This window comes from Triticum dicoccoides, chromosome 2A, assembly GCF_002162155.2.
Source record: "Triticum dicoccoides isolate Atlit2015 ecotype Zavitan chromosome 2A, WEW_v2.0, whole genome shotgun sequence".
NCBI lineage: Eukaryota > Viridiplantae > Streptophyta > Magnoliopsida > Poales > Poaceae > Triticum > Triticum dicoccoides.
The window spans coordinates 82960402-82978724 of NC_041382.1; positions in this window are offsets into that span (position 1 = coordinate 82960402).

Below are 18323 nucleotides of genomic sequence, written 5' to 3' on the forward strand. Positions count from 1 at the left end.
GGTTATGTTGCTCATATCGTGCGTATGGTGTCTCGCATTGCTATGTCATTTGATTAGTTTAGACATGCTTTGTGTGAATGCCACCTGTTCAGTGTCTAATTACCATATATGTGAATTATGCATTGCCACCTTGTTGCAAGACATTATATGTGACTTATACAATGCTATCTTGTTGCAAAGGCATTATATATGTGAATTATGCAATGCCATGCTGTTTAGCCAATCATCATGTATGTGAATTATATCATGCTATCATTTTTTTGTATTACGTGTTCCATTTGGCGACAACATTTGTATATTCAACTACTCTTCCTGTGCATCATCCATTTGAAGCGGTGATGGAAGTATCTGGAATGAAAACAAGGTATTCAGAGCAGACAATGCTACCTGCTGAAGCAGACATCTTGCTGGTTACAGAGAGCTCCTCAGAGGAGGATTCGGAGACTGATGACCAGTCCTATTTTCCCCCTGAGGTCTATGCTCAAACTTGGCAGGGTTATATTACCCATGTCATGCATGTTGTCTTGCATTGCTTAGTTTTTACATCATATATGGATTGCCATCTGCTTACTTGCTTACTATATAAATCATATGTTTGAATTATATCATGCCATCATGTTTACATAGTACATACACATCATCTATCTGAATTATGGCATGGCAACCCATTTAATAAAGACATCATATAGTTATATCATCTCATCATGTTTAGTGTTTACAGTCATCATATTTTGAATTATGGCATTCTATCCGTGAATGTATGTGAATTATGGCATGCCAACCTATTTAATAAACACATTATATAGTTATGTCATGTCATCCTGTTTACATAGTCTCATATTTTGAACTATGTCTTTCCATCTTTTTTAGTTAGCCATCATAATGTGAAATTGTGTCATGCTATCCTGTTTAGTTAGCCATCATATATGTGAAATTGTGTCATGCTATCCTGTTTGGTTAGACAACATAAATATGAATTATTTCATGCCCTCTTTTATTCCCCACTATCCATTGCACCTGTCTATCATACAATGTCTATACTTTCAATTACTTTTCTTGTTTATCAGCCATTTGAATTGGAGAGTGTGATGGCACTATCTAAGGGAGTAACAACACGGTCTTCAGAAAAGATAGTGCTACCAGTTTATGCAGATAGAACCACGGTTGTACTTGCCCAAGGACCAGATCCACCACACATAACCCAGACTCTCGCAGATTGTACCCCTACCCAGTTGGACAGAGAACCAGCTACACCCCTTCTAACCCCAACCCCAGCAGATAGTAACCCAGTTCCAGTTGACACAGCAACGTCTCCACCACAGAGCACCCAAACACAAGCAGTTAGTAAGGGAATTGCAGTGCCCAAAGCACGAGGACCACCACTCCGAATCCCAACTCAACGCTTAAAGGAGAAGAAGATTTGTTCTCAGGTCAGGTTCTGTAGCTATGGTTCATACTCCTTTGCTCTTGCATGACTATATTTACTCATACCAACTATTTTCAAATTTGAAGGATGGAATTGAAACTCCAATGGCAGAACAGGTATGTTTTAAACCTGTTTCTTTAACTGGTTTGTTGTTGTAACCTGCTCTATGTTGATTTCAGTTTCAATTGAATAAACAGTTATGTTCTCATGTCATGCACATTACAAGTGTTGTTATTGCTCTATAGTTACCCACACTTATATTCTGTCTATTCTGCTTTGTCTTGAACAAATATTATTTGAACTGTGTCTCTATCTTGATTTGGCAACAAAAACTAGAATGGTATAGACCATAAAGTGACCATGGTACATAGATATATGTTTGTCTCATGTTGTTATCCTGTCCACTTTACTACTGAACTCATTTACCAAAATGAGTTTCATATACAACATGGTAAACATGTGATGTGTCTGCTTGTTTATCTTTTAGAATGCGGACAAAATATTGGAGAACGGTACCGCGTTATCCAATGGTAAAGGAAGTAATGCAGATAAGGTTCAAGATAGTGAGACATCCATGTTGGTCTCCAAGAAAGCTAATAAAAACTATCTTGACAACAGTGAGGGAACCCAAAAGTCCTGTCTTGATATAGTGTTCGAGTTACTAGCCACTACTGCTGGCACAAGCTCTTCGAACTCGCTACCTGGATCAGTTCGTCTTCTTGAGTCTCAACTTCAAGTTGAAAGACATCGATCAGATGTGCTGCGATAGGAAGCTGAAGGACTCAGGAAGTCCATGCAAAATTCAGATGCATATTTTCTGGTGCAACAGCAAGCGCTGAAGGATTTAAGCGCCAAATAAGAGAAAGTTAATAAGCTTGCTAAGCATCTTGCCAGCATTATGGGTACCCAGGATATTGTTTCTTGAGATCTTCTGAAGTGGTTTTAGTTCTGGATTTGTTTTGCTGCGGCGTTTATTTGTGCTGGTCGCCAACTTTGACAAACAGTGTATATGATATGCTGCTTTGTTCCCTATATTCGCACTGGTGACGAACTTTGATGCCCAGTGGATGTAATATGTGTAATAGTCGTGATAGCCTAGCGTTAGTTGCTTGCTTATTTATTTCCTTGTTTTCTTGTTTATTTGTTTGCTTGTAGTCATTGCAGTTCTTTTTCCATGGTTAGCTAGTGGCTGCAATAACCTATTTTTTAAAACTAGGCCACAATAACCATGGGCTAATATTTACTGTAGTGACACTGGACCTCCTACTGGCCGTAGAAACAATGGGCCTTCTACGGGCCGTAGAAATAATGGGCCTTCTACGGGCCGTAGAAACAATGGGCCTTCTGCGGGCCGTATTATCAATGGGCCTTATACGGGCCGTATAATCGATTGGCCGAACATGGGCCAAACATACCGCATTATGGCCGTAAACGGGCTAGAGTTTGAATTGTCCGTTCATGGGCTGACCATAACGGGCCATCGTTAATAGATCGTATTTGATGACGCTATGAAATCGGCCCAACGTATTAACGGACCACAAAGGGGCCGACTGTAACCACAGGCTGAATTTGGCCCACAAGCAGAAAATGACAGTAACGGGCCGTAAGTAAACGAATGCTAGAAATGATCCCAAGAATAAATGGGCTCTGAGAAGGCCGAAAGATAACATGGCTTGGAAACGGCCCAACGGAATAACGTGCCGTTAATGGGTATAAAGTGGTACACTGTTCATTATGGGCCAATTTCACCACGGGCCGTTATGAAGGAAATATGCCCTAGAGGCAATAATAAAGTTATTATTTATTTCCTTATATCATGATAAATGTTTATTATTCATGCTAGAATCGTATTAACCGGAAACATAATACATGTGTGAATACATAGACAAACAGAGTTTCACTAGTATGCCTCTACTTGACTAGCTCGTTGATCAAAGATGGTTATGTTTCCTAACCATAGACATGAGTTGTCATTTGATTAACGGGATCACATCATTAGGAGAATGATGTGATTGACTTGACCCATTCCGTTAGCTTAGCACTTGATCGTTTAGTTTGTTGCTATTGCTTTCTTCATGACTTATACATGTTCCTATGACTATGAGATTATGCAACTCCCGTTTACCGGAGGAACACTTTGTGTGCTACCAAACTTCACAACGTAACTGGGTGATTATAAAGGTGCTCTACAGGTGTCTCCAAAGGTACTTGTTGGGTTGGCGTATTTCGAGATTAGGATTTGTCACTCCGATTGTCGGAGAGGTATCTCTGGGCCCTCTCGGTAATGCACATCACTTAAGCCTTGCAAGCATTGCAACTAATAAGTTAGTTGCAGGATGATGTATTACGGAACGAGTAAAGAGACTTGCCGGTAACGAGATTGAACTAGGTATTGAGATACCGACGATCGAATCTCGGGCAAGTAACATACCGATGACAAAGGGAACAACGTATGTTGTTATGCGGTCTGACTAATAAAGATCTTCGTAGAATATGTGGGAGCCAATATGAGCATCTAGGTTCCGCTATTGGTTATTGACCGGAGACGTGTCTCGGTCATGTCTACATTGTTCTCGAACCCGTAGGGTCCGCACGCTTAAGGTTTCGATGACAGTTATATTATGAGTTTATGAGTTTTGATGTACCGAAGGAGTTCGGAGTCCCGGATGAGATCGGGGACATGACAAGGAGTCTCGAAATGGTCGAGACGTAAAGATCGATATATTGGACGACTATATTCGGACATCGGAAAGGTTCCGAGTGATTCGGGTATTTTTCGGAGTACCGGAGAGTTACGGGAATTCGTCAGGGAGTATATGGGCCCTATTGGGCTTTAGGGGAAAGAGAGAGGAGAGGTTGGGCGCCCCCCCAAGGTCTAGTCCGAATTGGACTAGGGGGAGGGGCTGCGCCCCCTCCTTCCTTCTCTTCTCTCTTCCCTTGCCTTGACTCCTACTCCTACTACTTGGAAAGGAAGGAATCCTACTCCCGGTGGGAGTAGGACTCCTCCAGGGCGCGCCATAGGGGCCGACCCTATCCCCCCTCCTCCACTCCTTTATATATGTGGCCAGGGGCACCCCATAGACACAACAATTGCTCTCTTGATCTCTTAGCCGTGTGCGGTGGCCCCCTCCACCATAATCCTCGATAATATTGTAGCGGTGCTTAGACGAAGCCCTGCGACAGTAGAACATCAAGATCGTCACCACGCCGTCGTGCTGACGGAACTCTTCCCCGACACTTTGCTGGATCGGAGTCCGGGGATCATCATCGAGCTGAACGTGTGCTAGAACTCGGAGGTGCCGTAGTTTCGGTGCTTGATCGGTCGGGCTGTGAAGACGTACGACTACATCAACCGCATTGTGCTAACGCTTCCGCTTTCGGTCTATGAGGGTACATAGACAACACTCTCCCCTCTCGTTGCTATGCATCACCATGATCTTGCGTGTGCGTAGGAAATTTTTGAAATTACTATGTTTCCCAACAGTGGCATTCGAGGCTAGGTTTTATGCGTTGATGTTATATGCACGAGTAGAACACAAGTGAGTTGTGGGCGATATATGTCATACTGCTTACCAGCATGTCACACTTTGGTTCGGCGGTATTGTTGGATGAAGCGGCTTGGACCGACATTACGCGTACGCTTACGCGAGACTGGTTTTACCGCCGTGCTATGCACACAGGTGACTAGCGGGTGTCAGTTTCTCCAACTTTAGTTGAACCGAGTGTGGCTATGCCCGGTCCTTGAGAAGGTTAAAACAACACCAACTTGACAAACTATCGTTGTGGTTTTTGATGCGTAGGTAAGAACGGTTCTTGCTAAGCCCGTAGCAACCGCGTAAAACTTGCAACAACAAAGTAGACGATGTCTAACTTGTTTTTGCAGGGCATGTTGTGATGTTATATGGTCAAGACGTGATGAGATATAAGTTTTTGTATGATATGATCATGTTTTGTTGAAGTTATCGGCAACTGGCAAAAGCCTTATGGTTATCTCTCTATTGCATAAGATGCAAGAGCCAAATAATTGCTTTACTTTATCGCTATACAATAGCAATAGTTGCAAAAGCAATAGTTGGCGAGACGACCATGTGACGACACATTGACATAGATCAAGATGATGGAGATCATGGTGTCATGCCGGTGACGATGGAGATCATGATGATGCTTTGGAGATGGAGATCAAAGGCACAAGATGATGATGGCCATATCATGTCACATATTTTGATTGCATGTGATGTTTATCTTTTATACATCTTATTTTGCTTAGTTCGACGGTAGCTTTATAAGATGATCTCTCACTAATTATCAAGGTATAAGTGTTCTCCCTGAGTATGCACCGTTGCGAAAGTTCTTCGTGCTGAGACACCATGTGATGATCGGGTGTGATAGGCTCTACGCTCAAATACAATGGGTGCAAAACAGTTGCACACGCGGAATACTCAGGTTAAACTTGACGAGCCTAGCATATAACAGATATGGCCTCGGAACATGGAGACCGAAAGGTCGAGCGTGAATCATATAGTAGATATGATCAACATAGTGATGTTCACCATTGAAACTACTCCATCTCACGTGATGATCGGACATGGTTTAGTTGATTTGGATCACGTGATCACTTAGAGGATTAGAGGGATGTCTATCTAAGTGGGAGTTCTTAAGTAATATGATTAATTGAACTTTAATTTATCATGAACTTAGTCCTGGTTGTATTAGCATATCTATGTTGTAGATCAATAGCTCGCGTTTAGCTCCCCTGTTTTATTTTTGATATGTTCCTAGAGAAAACTAAGTTGAAAGATGTTAGTAGCAATGATGCGGATTGGATCCGTGATCTGAGGTTTATCCTCATTGCTGCACAAAAGAATTATGTCTTTGATGCACCGCTAGGTGACAAACCTATTGCAGGAGCAGATGCAGATGTTATGAATATTTGGCTAGCTCAATATGATGACTACTTGATAGTTTAGTGCACCATGCTTAAACGGCTTAGAATCGGGACTTCAAAGACGTTTTGAACGTCATGGACCATATGAGATGTTCCAGGAGTTGAAGTTAATATTTCAAGCAAATACCCGAGTTGAGAGATATGAAGTCTCCAACAAGTTCTATAGCTAAAAGATGGAGGAGAATAGCTCAAGCAGTGAGCATGTGCTCAGATTGTCTGGGTACTACAATCGCTTGAATCAAGTGGGAGTTAATCTTCCAGATAAAATAGTGATTGACAGAATTCTCTAGTCACCATCACCAAGTTAGTAGAACTTCGTGATGAACTATGATATGCAAGGGATAACGGAAAAGATTCCCAAGCTCTTCATAATGTTGAAATCGACGAAGGTAGAAATCAAGAAAAATATCAAGTGTTGATGGTAGACAAGACCACTAGTTTCAAGAAAAGGGCAAAGGGAAGAAGGGGAACTTCAAGAAGAACGACAAGCAAGTTGCTGCTCAAGTGAAGAAGCCCAAGTCTGGTCCTAAGCCTGAGACTAAGTGCTTCTACTGCAAAGGGACTGGTCACTGGAAGCGGAACTGCCCCAAGTATTTGGCGGATAAGAAGGATGGCAAAGTGAACAAAGGTATATTTGATATACAGATTATTGATGTGTATTTTACTAGTGTTCGTAGCAACCCCTCGGTATTTGATGCTGGTTCAGTTGCTAAGAGTAGTAACTCGAAACGGGAGTTGCAGAATGAATATAGACTAGTTAAGGGTGAAGTGACGATGTGTGTTGGAAGTGGTTCCAAGATTGATATGATCATCATCGCACACTCCCTATACTTTTGGGATTAGTGTTGAACCTAAATAAGTGTTATTTGGTCTTTGCGTTGAGCATGAATATGATTTGATCATGTTTATTGCAATGCGGTTATTCATTTAAGTAAGAGAATAAATTGTTGTTCTGTTTACATGAATAAAACCTTATATGGTTACACACCCAATGAAAATGGTTCGTTGGATCTCGATTGTAGTGATACACATATTCATAATATTGAAACCAAAAGATGCAAAGTTAATAATGATGGTGCAATTTATTTGTGGCACTGCCGTTTAGGTCATATTGGTGTAAAGTGCATGAAGAAAATCCATGCTGATGGGCTTTTGGAATCACTTGATTATGAATCAGTTGATGCTTGCGAACCATGCCTCATGGGCAAGATGACTAAGACTCCGTTCTTTGAAACAATGGAGCGAGCAACAGATTTGTTGGAAATCATACATACTGATGTATGTAGTCCGATGAATATTGAGGCTTGTGGCAGGTATCATTATTTTCTGATCTTCACAGATGATTTGAGCAGATATGAGTATATCTACTTGATGAAACACAAGTCTGAAACATTTGAAAAGTTCAAAGAATTTCAGAGTGAAGTGGAGAATCATCGTAAAAAAAATAGAAGTTTCTACGATATGATCGCAGAAGTAAAATATTTGAGTTACGAGTTTGGCCTTCAGTTAAAAACAATGTGAAATAGTTTCACTACTCACGCCACCTGGAACACCACAGCATAATGGTGTGTCCAAACGTCATAACCGTACTTTATTAGATATGGTGCGATCTATGATGTCTCTTACCGATCTACCACTATTGTTTTGGGGTTATGCATTAGAGACAGCTGCATTCACGTTAAATAGGGCACCATCTAAATCTGTTGAGACGACAACGTATGAACTATGGTTTGGCAAGAAACCTAAGTTGTCGTTTCTTAAAGTTTGAGGTTGCAATGCTTATGTGAAAAAATTTCAACCTGATAAGCTCAAACCCAAATCGGAGAAGTGCGTCTTCATAGGATACCCAAAAGAAAATGTTGGGTACACCTTCTATCACAGATCCGAAGGCAAGATATTCGTTGCTGAGAATGGATCCTTTCTAGAGAAGGAGTTTCTCTTGAAAGAAGTGAGTGGGAGGAAAGTAGAACTTGATGAGGTAATTGTACCTGTTCCCTTATTGTAAAGTAGTTCATCACAGAAATCTGTTCCTGTGACTACTACACCAAATAGTGAGGAAGCTAATGATGATGATCATGTAACTTCAGATCAAGTTGCCACCGAACCTCGTAGGCAAACCAGAGTGAGATCCGCACCAGAGTGGTACGGTAATCCTGTTTTGGAGGTCATGTTACTTGACCATGACGAGCCTATGAACTATGAGGAAGCGATGATGAGCCCAGATTCCGCGAAATGGCTTGAGGCCATGAAATCTGATATGAGATCCATGTATGAGAACAAAGTATGGACTTTGATTGACTTGCCCATTGATCGGCGAGCCATTGAGATTAAATGGATCTTCAAGAGGAAGACGGACGCTGATAGTAGTGTTACTATCTGCAAAGCTAGAATTGTCGCAAAAGGTTTTCGACAAGTTCAAGGTGTTGACTACGATGAGAGTTTCTCACTCGTATCTATGCTTAAGTCTGTCCGAATCATGTTAGCAATTGCCACATTTTATGAAATCTGGCAAATGGATAAACAAAACTGCACTCCTTAATGGATATATTAAAGAAGAGTTGTATATGATGCAACCAGAAGGTTTTTTCAATCCTAAAGGTGCTAAAAAAATATGCAAGCTCCAGTGATCCATTTATGGACTGGTGCAAGCATCTTGGAGTTGGAATATACGCTTTGATAAGTTGATCAAAGCATATAGTTTTATACAGACTTGCGGTGAAGCCTGTATTTACAAGAAAGTGAGTGGGAGCACTACATCATTTCTGATAAGTATATGTGAATGACATATTGTTGATCGGAGATAACTTAGAATTATTCTGCCAAGCATAAAGGAGTGTTTGAAAGAAGTTTTTCAAAGAAAGACCTCGGTGAAGCTGCTTACATATTGAGCATCAAGATCTATAGAGATAGATCAAGACGCTTGATAAGTTTTTCAATGAGTACATACCTTGACAAGATTTTGAAGTAGTTCAAAATGGAACAGTCAAAGAAGAAGTTCTCGCCTGTGTTACAAGGTGTGAAATTGAGTAAGACTCAAAGCCCGACCACGGTAGAAGATAGAGAGAGAATAAAAGTCATTCCCTATGCCTTAGCCATAGGTTCTATAAAGTATGCCATGCTGTGTAGCAGACCTATTATATACCCTGCCCTGAGTTTGGCAAGGGAGTACAATAGTGATCTAGGAGTAGATCACTGGACATTGGTCAAAATTATCCTTAGTGGAATAAGGATATGTTTCTCGATTATGGAGGTGACAAAAGGTTCGTCGTAAAGGGTTACGTCGATGCAAGTTTTGACACTGATCCAGATGACTCAAAATCTCAATCTGGATACATATTTAAAGTGGGAGCAATTAGCTAGAGTAGCTCCGTGCAGAGCATTGTGACATAGAAATTTGCAAAATACTTATGGATCTGAATGTGGCAGACCCGTTGACTAAACTTCTCTCACAAGCAAAACATGATCACACCTTAGTACTCTTTGGGTGTTAATCACATAGCGATGTGAACTAGATTATTGACTCTAGTAAACCCTTTGGGTGTTGGTCACATGTCGATGTGAACTATAGGTGTTAATCACATGGTGATCTGAACTATTGGTGTTAAATCACATGGAGATGTGAACTAGATTATTGACTCTAGTGCAAGTGGGAGACTGAAGGAAATATGCCCTAGAGTCAATAATAAAGTTATTATTTATTTCCTTATATCATGATAAATGTTTATTATTCATGCTAGAATTGTATTATCCGGAAACATAATACATGTGTGAATACATAGATAAACAGAGTGTCACTAGTATGCCTCTACTTGACTAGCTCGTTGATCAAAGATGGTTATGTTTCCTAACCATAGACATGAGTTGTCATTTGATTAACGGGATCACATCATTAGGAGAATGATGTGTTTGACTTGACCCATTCTGTTAGCTTAGCACTTGATCGTTTAGTTTGTTGCTATTGCTTTCTTCATGACTTATACATGTTCCTATGACTATGAGATTATGCAACTCCCGTTTACCGGAGGAACACTCTGTGTGCTACCAAACATCACAACGTAACTGGGTGATTATAAAGGTGCTCTACAGGTGTCTCCGAAGTTACTTGTTGGGTTGGCATATTTCGAGATTAGGATTTGTCACTCCGATTGTCGGAGAGGTATCTCTGGGCCCTCTCGGTAATGCACATCACATAAGCCTTGCAAGCATTGCAAGTAATAAGTTGGTTGCGGGATGATGTATTACGGAACAAGTAAAGAGACTTGCCGGTAACGAGATTGAACTAGGTATTGAGATACCGACGATCGAATCTCGGGCAAGTAACATACCGATGACAAAGGGAACAACGTATGTTGTTATGCGGTCTGACCGATAAAGATCTTCGTAGAATATGTGGGAGCCAATATGAGCATCCAGGTTCCTCTATTGGTTATTGACCGGAGACGTGTCTCGGTCATGTCTACATTGTTCTCGAACCCGTAGGGTCCGCACACTTAAGGTTTCAATGACAGTTATATTATGAGTTTATGAGTTTTGATGTACCGAAGGAGTTCGGAGTCCCGGATGAGATCAGGGACATGACGAGGAGTCTCGAAATGGTCGAGACGTAAAGATCGATATATTGGACGACTATATTCGGACATCGGAAAGGTTCCAAGTGATTCGGGTATTTTTCGAAGTACCGGAGAGTTATGGGAATTCGCCGGGGAGTATATGGGCCTTATTGGGCTTTAGGGGAAAGAGAGAGGAGAGGTTGGGCGCCCCCCCCCCCCAAGGTCTAGTCCGAATTGGACTAGGGGGAGGGGCTGCGCCCCCTCCTTCCTTCTCTTCTCTCTTCCCTTGCCTTGACTCCTACTCCTACTACTTGGAAAGGGGGGAATCCTACTCCCGGTGGGAGTAGGACTCCTCCAGCGTGCGCCATAGGGGCCGGCCCTCTCCCCCCCTCCTCCACTCCTTTATATACGTGGCCAGGGGCACCCCATATACACAACAATTGATCTCTTGATCTCTTAGCCGTGTGCGGTGCCCCCCTCCACCATAATCCTCGATAATATTGTAGCGGTGCTTAGGCGAAGCCCTGCGACAGTAGAACATCAAGATCGTCACCACGCCGTTGTGCTGACGGAACTCTTCCCCGACACTTTGCTAGATCAGAATCCGGGGATCGTCATCGAGTTGAACGTGTGCTAGAACTCGGAGGTGCCGTAGTTTCGGTGCTTGATCGGTCGGGGTGTGAAGACGTACGACTACATCAACCGCGTTGTGCTAACACTTCCGCTTTCAGTCTACGAGGGTACGTGGACAACACTCTCCCCTCTCGTTGCTATGCATCACCATGATCTTGCGTGTGCGTAGGAAATTTTTGAAATTACTACGTTTCCCAACACGTTAATGGGTGTAAAGTGATACACTATTCATTACGGCCCAGTTTCACCACGGGTCGTTAGTAGGCCGAGAGTTACATAGGGCCTCATATGGGCCGAAAAACGTCATGGGCCATACATGGGCCAGAAGTGAAAACGGGCTGGAATCATATTGGATGGCCCAGATGACGCTACTTGGCCTAATTTGGATAGGGTGTAATGGGCCTTGGTTTAGCGGGCTATAAATGGGCTATATTCGAACAGGCCATTAACAGGCTTTCCATGGGCCGGCCCGCCAGCTTTTGACCAAGTCAAACGGGCCGGCCTTTTCACAGGAATGGGCCTCTGTTGGGCCGTGCCACGTGTCGACGTATCATAGGCGCCTTCCGTCCAATGAGTTGTTGACGTCTGTCCCAACGATGAGCCGACACGTGTTTCCTCCAGCCAATGATGATTTTACACGTGGAAAATCCCCATTGGTCGGGGCTGTTAACGGGTTATCGGATCCAAAACCCGACCCGATAGCTTAACGGTGTTCCGTTACGATGGATGCCACGTGTCGGTCACCCTTGACGAAAGCACTTCTGTGACGCGCGATTTATCGTCATGGAAGTGGACACTTCCGTGATGATAATTTTGGTAATGTCATGGAACACTTCTATGACATCACAGGTATAACTATCTTGATTCTGTCATAAATTTGTCATGGATGTACATGCATGACAAAAAAAGCAACCTACTATGACAAACACGTATCATCACGGAAGTGTATTTTTTGTAGTGAATGATGGAGCGTGTCATAGTAAACGGAACGGTGGATGTTTTGAGGAAGGTATATGGTGGGTGTATGATACCGGCAAAAGGTGTGCGGTATTAGAGAGGCTAGCAATGGTGGAAGGGTGAGAGTGCGTATGATCCATGGACTCAACATTAGTCATAAAGAAGTCACATACTTATTGCAAAAATCTACAAGTTATCAAGGCAAAGTATTATGCGCATGCTCCTATGGGGATAATTTGGTAGGAAAAGACCATCGCTCGTCCCCGACCGCCACTCATAAGGAAGACAATCAATAAATAAATCATGCTCCGACTTCATCACATAACGGTTCACCGTACGTGCATGCTACGGGAATCACAAACTTTAACACAAGTATTTCTCAAATTCAAAACTACTCAACTAGCATGAATCTAATATCACCATCTCCATATCTCAAAACAATTATCAAGTATCAAACTTCTCTTAGTATTCAACACACTCATAAGAGAATTTTATTATTAATCTTATATACCTAGCATATTAGGATTATTTACGCAATTTACCATGCTATTTAAGACTCTCAAAATAATCTAAGTGAAGCATGAGAGATCAATAGTTTCTATAAAACAAATCCACCACTGTGCTCTAAAAGATATAAGTGAAGCACTAGAGCAAAACTATATAACTCAACAGATATAAGTGAAGCCCATAGAGTATTCTAATAATTTGCGAATCATGTATGTCTCTCTCAAAAGGTGTGTACAGGAAATATGATTGTGGTAAACTTAAAAAATAAAGACTCAAATCATACAAGACGCTCCAACCAAAACACATATCATTTGGTGAATAAAAATATAGCACCAAGTAAGTTACCGATAGAAGTATACGAAAGAGGTGATGCCTTCCGGGGCATCCCAAGATTTGGCTTTTAGGTGTCCTTAGATTATATTGGGGGTGCCATGGGCAACCCCAAGCTTAGGCTCTTGCCACTCCTTGTTCCATAATCCATCAAATCTTTACCCAAAACTTGAAAACTTCACAACACAAAACTTAAAGTAGAAAATCTCGTGAGCTCCGTTAGCGAAAGAAAACAAAATACCACTTCATGGTACTGTAATGAACTCATTCTTTATTTGTATTGGTGTTAAACCTACTGTATTCCAACTTCTCTATGGTTTATAAACTATTTTACTATCCATAGATTCATCAAAATAAGCAAACAACACACGAAAAAACAGAATCTGTCAAAAACAGAATAGTCTATAGTAATCTGTAGCTAGTGCAAGATCTGGAACCCCAAAAAATTCTAAAATAAATTGCTGGACGTGAGTAATTTATGTATTAATCATATTCAAAAATAATTAACTAAATATCACTTTCCAAATAAAAATGGCAGCAGTTCTCCTGAGCGCTAAAGTTTCTGTTTTTTACAGCAAGATTAACAAGACTTTCCCCAAGTCTTCCTAACGGTTCTACTTGGCACAAACATTACTTAAACACAAAAAAACACAACCAAAACAGAGGCTAAATAAATTAATTATTACTAAACAGGAGCAAAAAGCAAGGAATAAAAATAAAATTGGGTTGCCTCCCAACAAGTGTTATCGTTTAACGCCCCTAGCTAGGCATAAAAAGCAAGGATAGATCTAGGTATTGCCATCTTTGGTAGGTAATTCTTCGATGATGCATCTACAGTCCTTAGGAATTTCTTTCTTTTTATTGATTATCAAACTTTTAGGCACAAGATCAAAAAAATCATTAGCAGCAAATGGTTCCTTAATGATAGCAAAAAGATTAGGATGAACACTTATAGATTTGAGATCCGCAGTTTCTTTGATAGAGGATTCACATTTATTTTTAGGAACATACATAAGCTTGGAAATTTTAGTTGGAGGACTTGGAGTATTCTTTATGGAAGAAAAAGCGGTTCCCAAGTTGGTAATGATACCCTTAAGTTTATCGATTCTAGTGGAATCATGATTTATTCTTTCATTAACTATAGGTTCCTTCTCTTTAATATTTTTCAAAGTTACTCCTACTTTAGATCCATATTGGGTAATTTGGTTGTGGATCTTTTTATCGAAATTTTCAATTAACTCAACGGTAGCAACTTTATTTTCAATAATTTCAAGTTTTTGCATTACATGCTCCAAAGTTAACATAGTTCCATTAACAAAAAGAGGTGGTGAGCCAAACAAATCTATCATAGCATTATAAGAATCAAAAGTATGGCTACCCAAGAAGTTCCCTCCGGTAATGGTATCAAGGATATATTTGTGCCAAGGAGTAGTTCCTACATAAAAATTGCGAAGAAGAACGGAAGTAGATTGCTTCCTGGTAGATCTATTTTGAGCATTGCATATTCTATACCAAGCGTCTTTTAGATTTTCTCCCTCCCTTTGCATAAAATTTAGAACTTCATTCTTGGGAGACAACGAAGAAGATACAGGACTCGCCATAACGACAAGCAAACGGGGAACGGGCAAAAGAGGCAAATAGAGAAAGAGAGGGAGGATCGACAGAGAGAGGGCGAATAAAACGGCAAGGGTGAAGTGGGGTCGAGGAAAACGAGAGGCAAATGGCAAATAATGTAATGCGGGAGATAATGGTTTGTGATGGGTACTTGGTATGTTGACTTTTGCGTAGACCTCCCCGGCAACGGCGCCAGAAATCCTTCTTGCTACCTCTTGAGCACTTGCATTGGTTTTCCCTTGAAGAGGAAAGGGTGGTGCAGCAAAGTAGCGTAAGTATTTCCCTTCATTTTTGAGAACCAAGGTATCAATCTAGTAGGAGGCTACAAGTGAGTCCCTCGCACCTACACAAAACAAATAAATCCTCGCAACCAACACGATAAGGGGTTGTCAATCCCTACACGGTCACTTACGAGAGTGAGATCTGATAGATATGATAAGATAATATTTTTGGTATTTTTATGATAAAGATGCAAAGTAAAATAAAAGCAATGAAAATAACTAAGTATTGGAAGATTTAATATGATGAAGATAGACCCGACGGCCATAGGTTTCACTAGTGGCTTCTCTCAAGAGCATAAGTATTTTACAGTGGGTGAAAAAATTACAGTTGAGCTATTGACAGAATTGAGCATAGTTATGAGAATATCTAGGTATGATCATGTATATAGGCATCACGTCCAAGACAAGTAGACCGACTCCTGCCTGCATCTACTACTATTACTCCACACATCGACCACTATCCAGCATGCATCTAGAGTATTAATTTTTCAAGACCAGAGTAACGTTTTAAGCAAGATGACATGATGTAGAGGGATAAACTCATGCAATATGATGAAAACCCCATCTTGTTATCCTCGATGGCAACAATACAATACGTGCCTTGCTGCCCCTACTGTCACTGGGAAAGGACACCGCAAGATTGAACCCAAAGCTAAGCACTTCTCCCATTGCAAGAAAGATCAATCTAGTAGGCCAAACCAAACTGATAATTTGAAGAGACTTGCAAAGATAAACAATCATACATAAAAGAATTTCAGACAAGATTCAAATATTGTTCATAGATAAACTTGATCATAAACCCACAATTCATCGGTCTCAACAAACACACCGCAAAAGAAGATTACATCGAATAGATCTCCACAAGAGAGGGGAGAACTTTGTATTGAGATCCAAAAAGAGAGAAGAAGCCATCTAGCTAATAACTATGGACCCGAAGGTCTGAGGTAAACTACTCACACTTCATCGGAGAGGCTATGGTGTTGATGTAGAAGCCCACCGCGATTGATGCCCCCTCCGGCGGAGCTCCGGAACAGGCCCAAGATGGGATCTCATGGATATAGAAAGTTACGACGGTGGAATTAGGGTTTTGGCTCCGTATCTGGTCGTTTGGGGGTACGTAGGTCTATATATAGGAGGAAGAAGTACGTCGGTGGAGCAACAGGGGGCCCACGAGGGTGGAGGGTGCGCCTAGGGGGTAGGCGCGCCCCCTACCTCGTGGTCTCCCTGTTAGTTGCTTGACGTAGGGTCCAAGTCTCCTGGGTCTTGTTCGTTCCAAAAATCACGTTCCCGAAGGTTTCATTCTGTTTGGACTCGTTTGGTATTCCTTTTCTTTGTAACCCGAAAATAGGCAAAAAAAAACAGCAATTCTGGGCTGGGCCTCCGGTTAATAGGTTAGTCCCAAAAATAATATAAAAGTGGATAATAAAGCCCAATAATGTCCAAAACAGAAGATAATATAGCATGGAGCAATCAAAAATTATAGATACGTTGGAGACGTATCAGCCCTTCGTTCGGTTCCGTCATGCGCCACATTGGTCGGCTCATGACGCATTTAGGGAGACCCATGGATGACTAGTCGTACAAGACAAAGTCGGATAGGATTTGTAACCCTAGGTTCTCGGACTAAGGTAACCCCTTTATCTCTGATATTACTATTCATCCAACCTAACTGTAAGGGGCATCCTACAAAATGCTCTGCTAGAATCATACTCGTCCTTTCGCAAAAAAATAGAATCATACTTGTCGATTAGGAAGAGAGTTGTGAGACAATGCATGAGAGACAGGCCTAAAGACAATATGCATACAGGAGACACGTAGGCAGGTCTATGTATATAGAAAGGGTCGATGGGGATTGTGCGTGTGTATGCTTGCGAGAGGAAGAGTGCTTGTGATAAAGGTTAGTGAAAACAGTCATAAATGGTTACGAGAGGGAGGGAGGGTTATATCGAGAGCATGTGTGCAAAAAGACACCTCGGGAGAGAGTGTGTGAGCATGTGTCAGAGACCACCGATGGAGAGTGAAACTACACGTACAAGACTGCTGTACACATTGATTAAAGATATAAATTGTATCCAAATATTAAGATGGGATCATGATATTTGCAATTCGCGTAAGGAACGGTCATTGATCCATCAGACATCTAGATTCTATCGAATTTGAGCATGTCTATGTTATTATTCGACACAATTGATCCACATAGTTAGTTTTTTGAACTCCAGACAATGCACCGCTTTAGCAATCGAATATAAACGTGAGTATAGTTCATGTTGTGTGTGTAAAGCACATTCTACATACGAAAGTTACACAATGAACATTTTAAATAGCTACCTATGAACTAGCATACATTTGAATTCAACTTAAGGTGGTTTAAAAAATTGAATTCAACATGAAGTCCATTCAATTATTTGAATTTGATATCATGGCATTTGTAAATCATACCTAAATTATGGGGGCACCAATATTTGCTCTGATTTTGTACATAATAGCGTATGTAGTCGTGTACAAAATAGATTCTAATTTAGCTCCTCCATTCCAAAATAATCGTAGTTATAGGATTTTCAAGTGTCAAAATTTCAAAAAGAAGCGGATAATTTAATGAGGTTTTCAAACTTACAAGGTCAAATTTAACATTGTCTATTTAGGTCAATCCTCAAAGTTCAAGAGTACTCTAAACGTGAATGCTTGTGTTTCAAAATTTCGAACGAAGCGCCAAAAGAGCCTCTACTCGCCTGAAACTGCGTGAGACCAATGTTTGGTAGTACAAGGAAATTACTTTTCTAATAACTCCGACCCGTGAAACCTACCGGCCCGACGCCCAAAGGTCTAAACCGGGGTAGGTTTGTAGCTTCATCTGGACGCCATGCAACCGCCTCCGAAAAACATTCATACACAATGGCCGCCTAAGCACACATGCGTGCGGCCGAAATCGCTCCCGCCCACTATTTGGGACACCTGGGATTACCATCCTACCCCCAACCCGCAGTAGGTCCGAAATTTAAGAGGGGGGGGCAAAGTTTGTACTTTCCCCAAATTTCAAACAAGCGTGTCCCGTCTTCTGTTCAAAAAGCCAAAAACAAGCG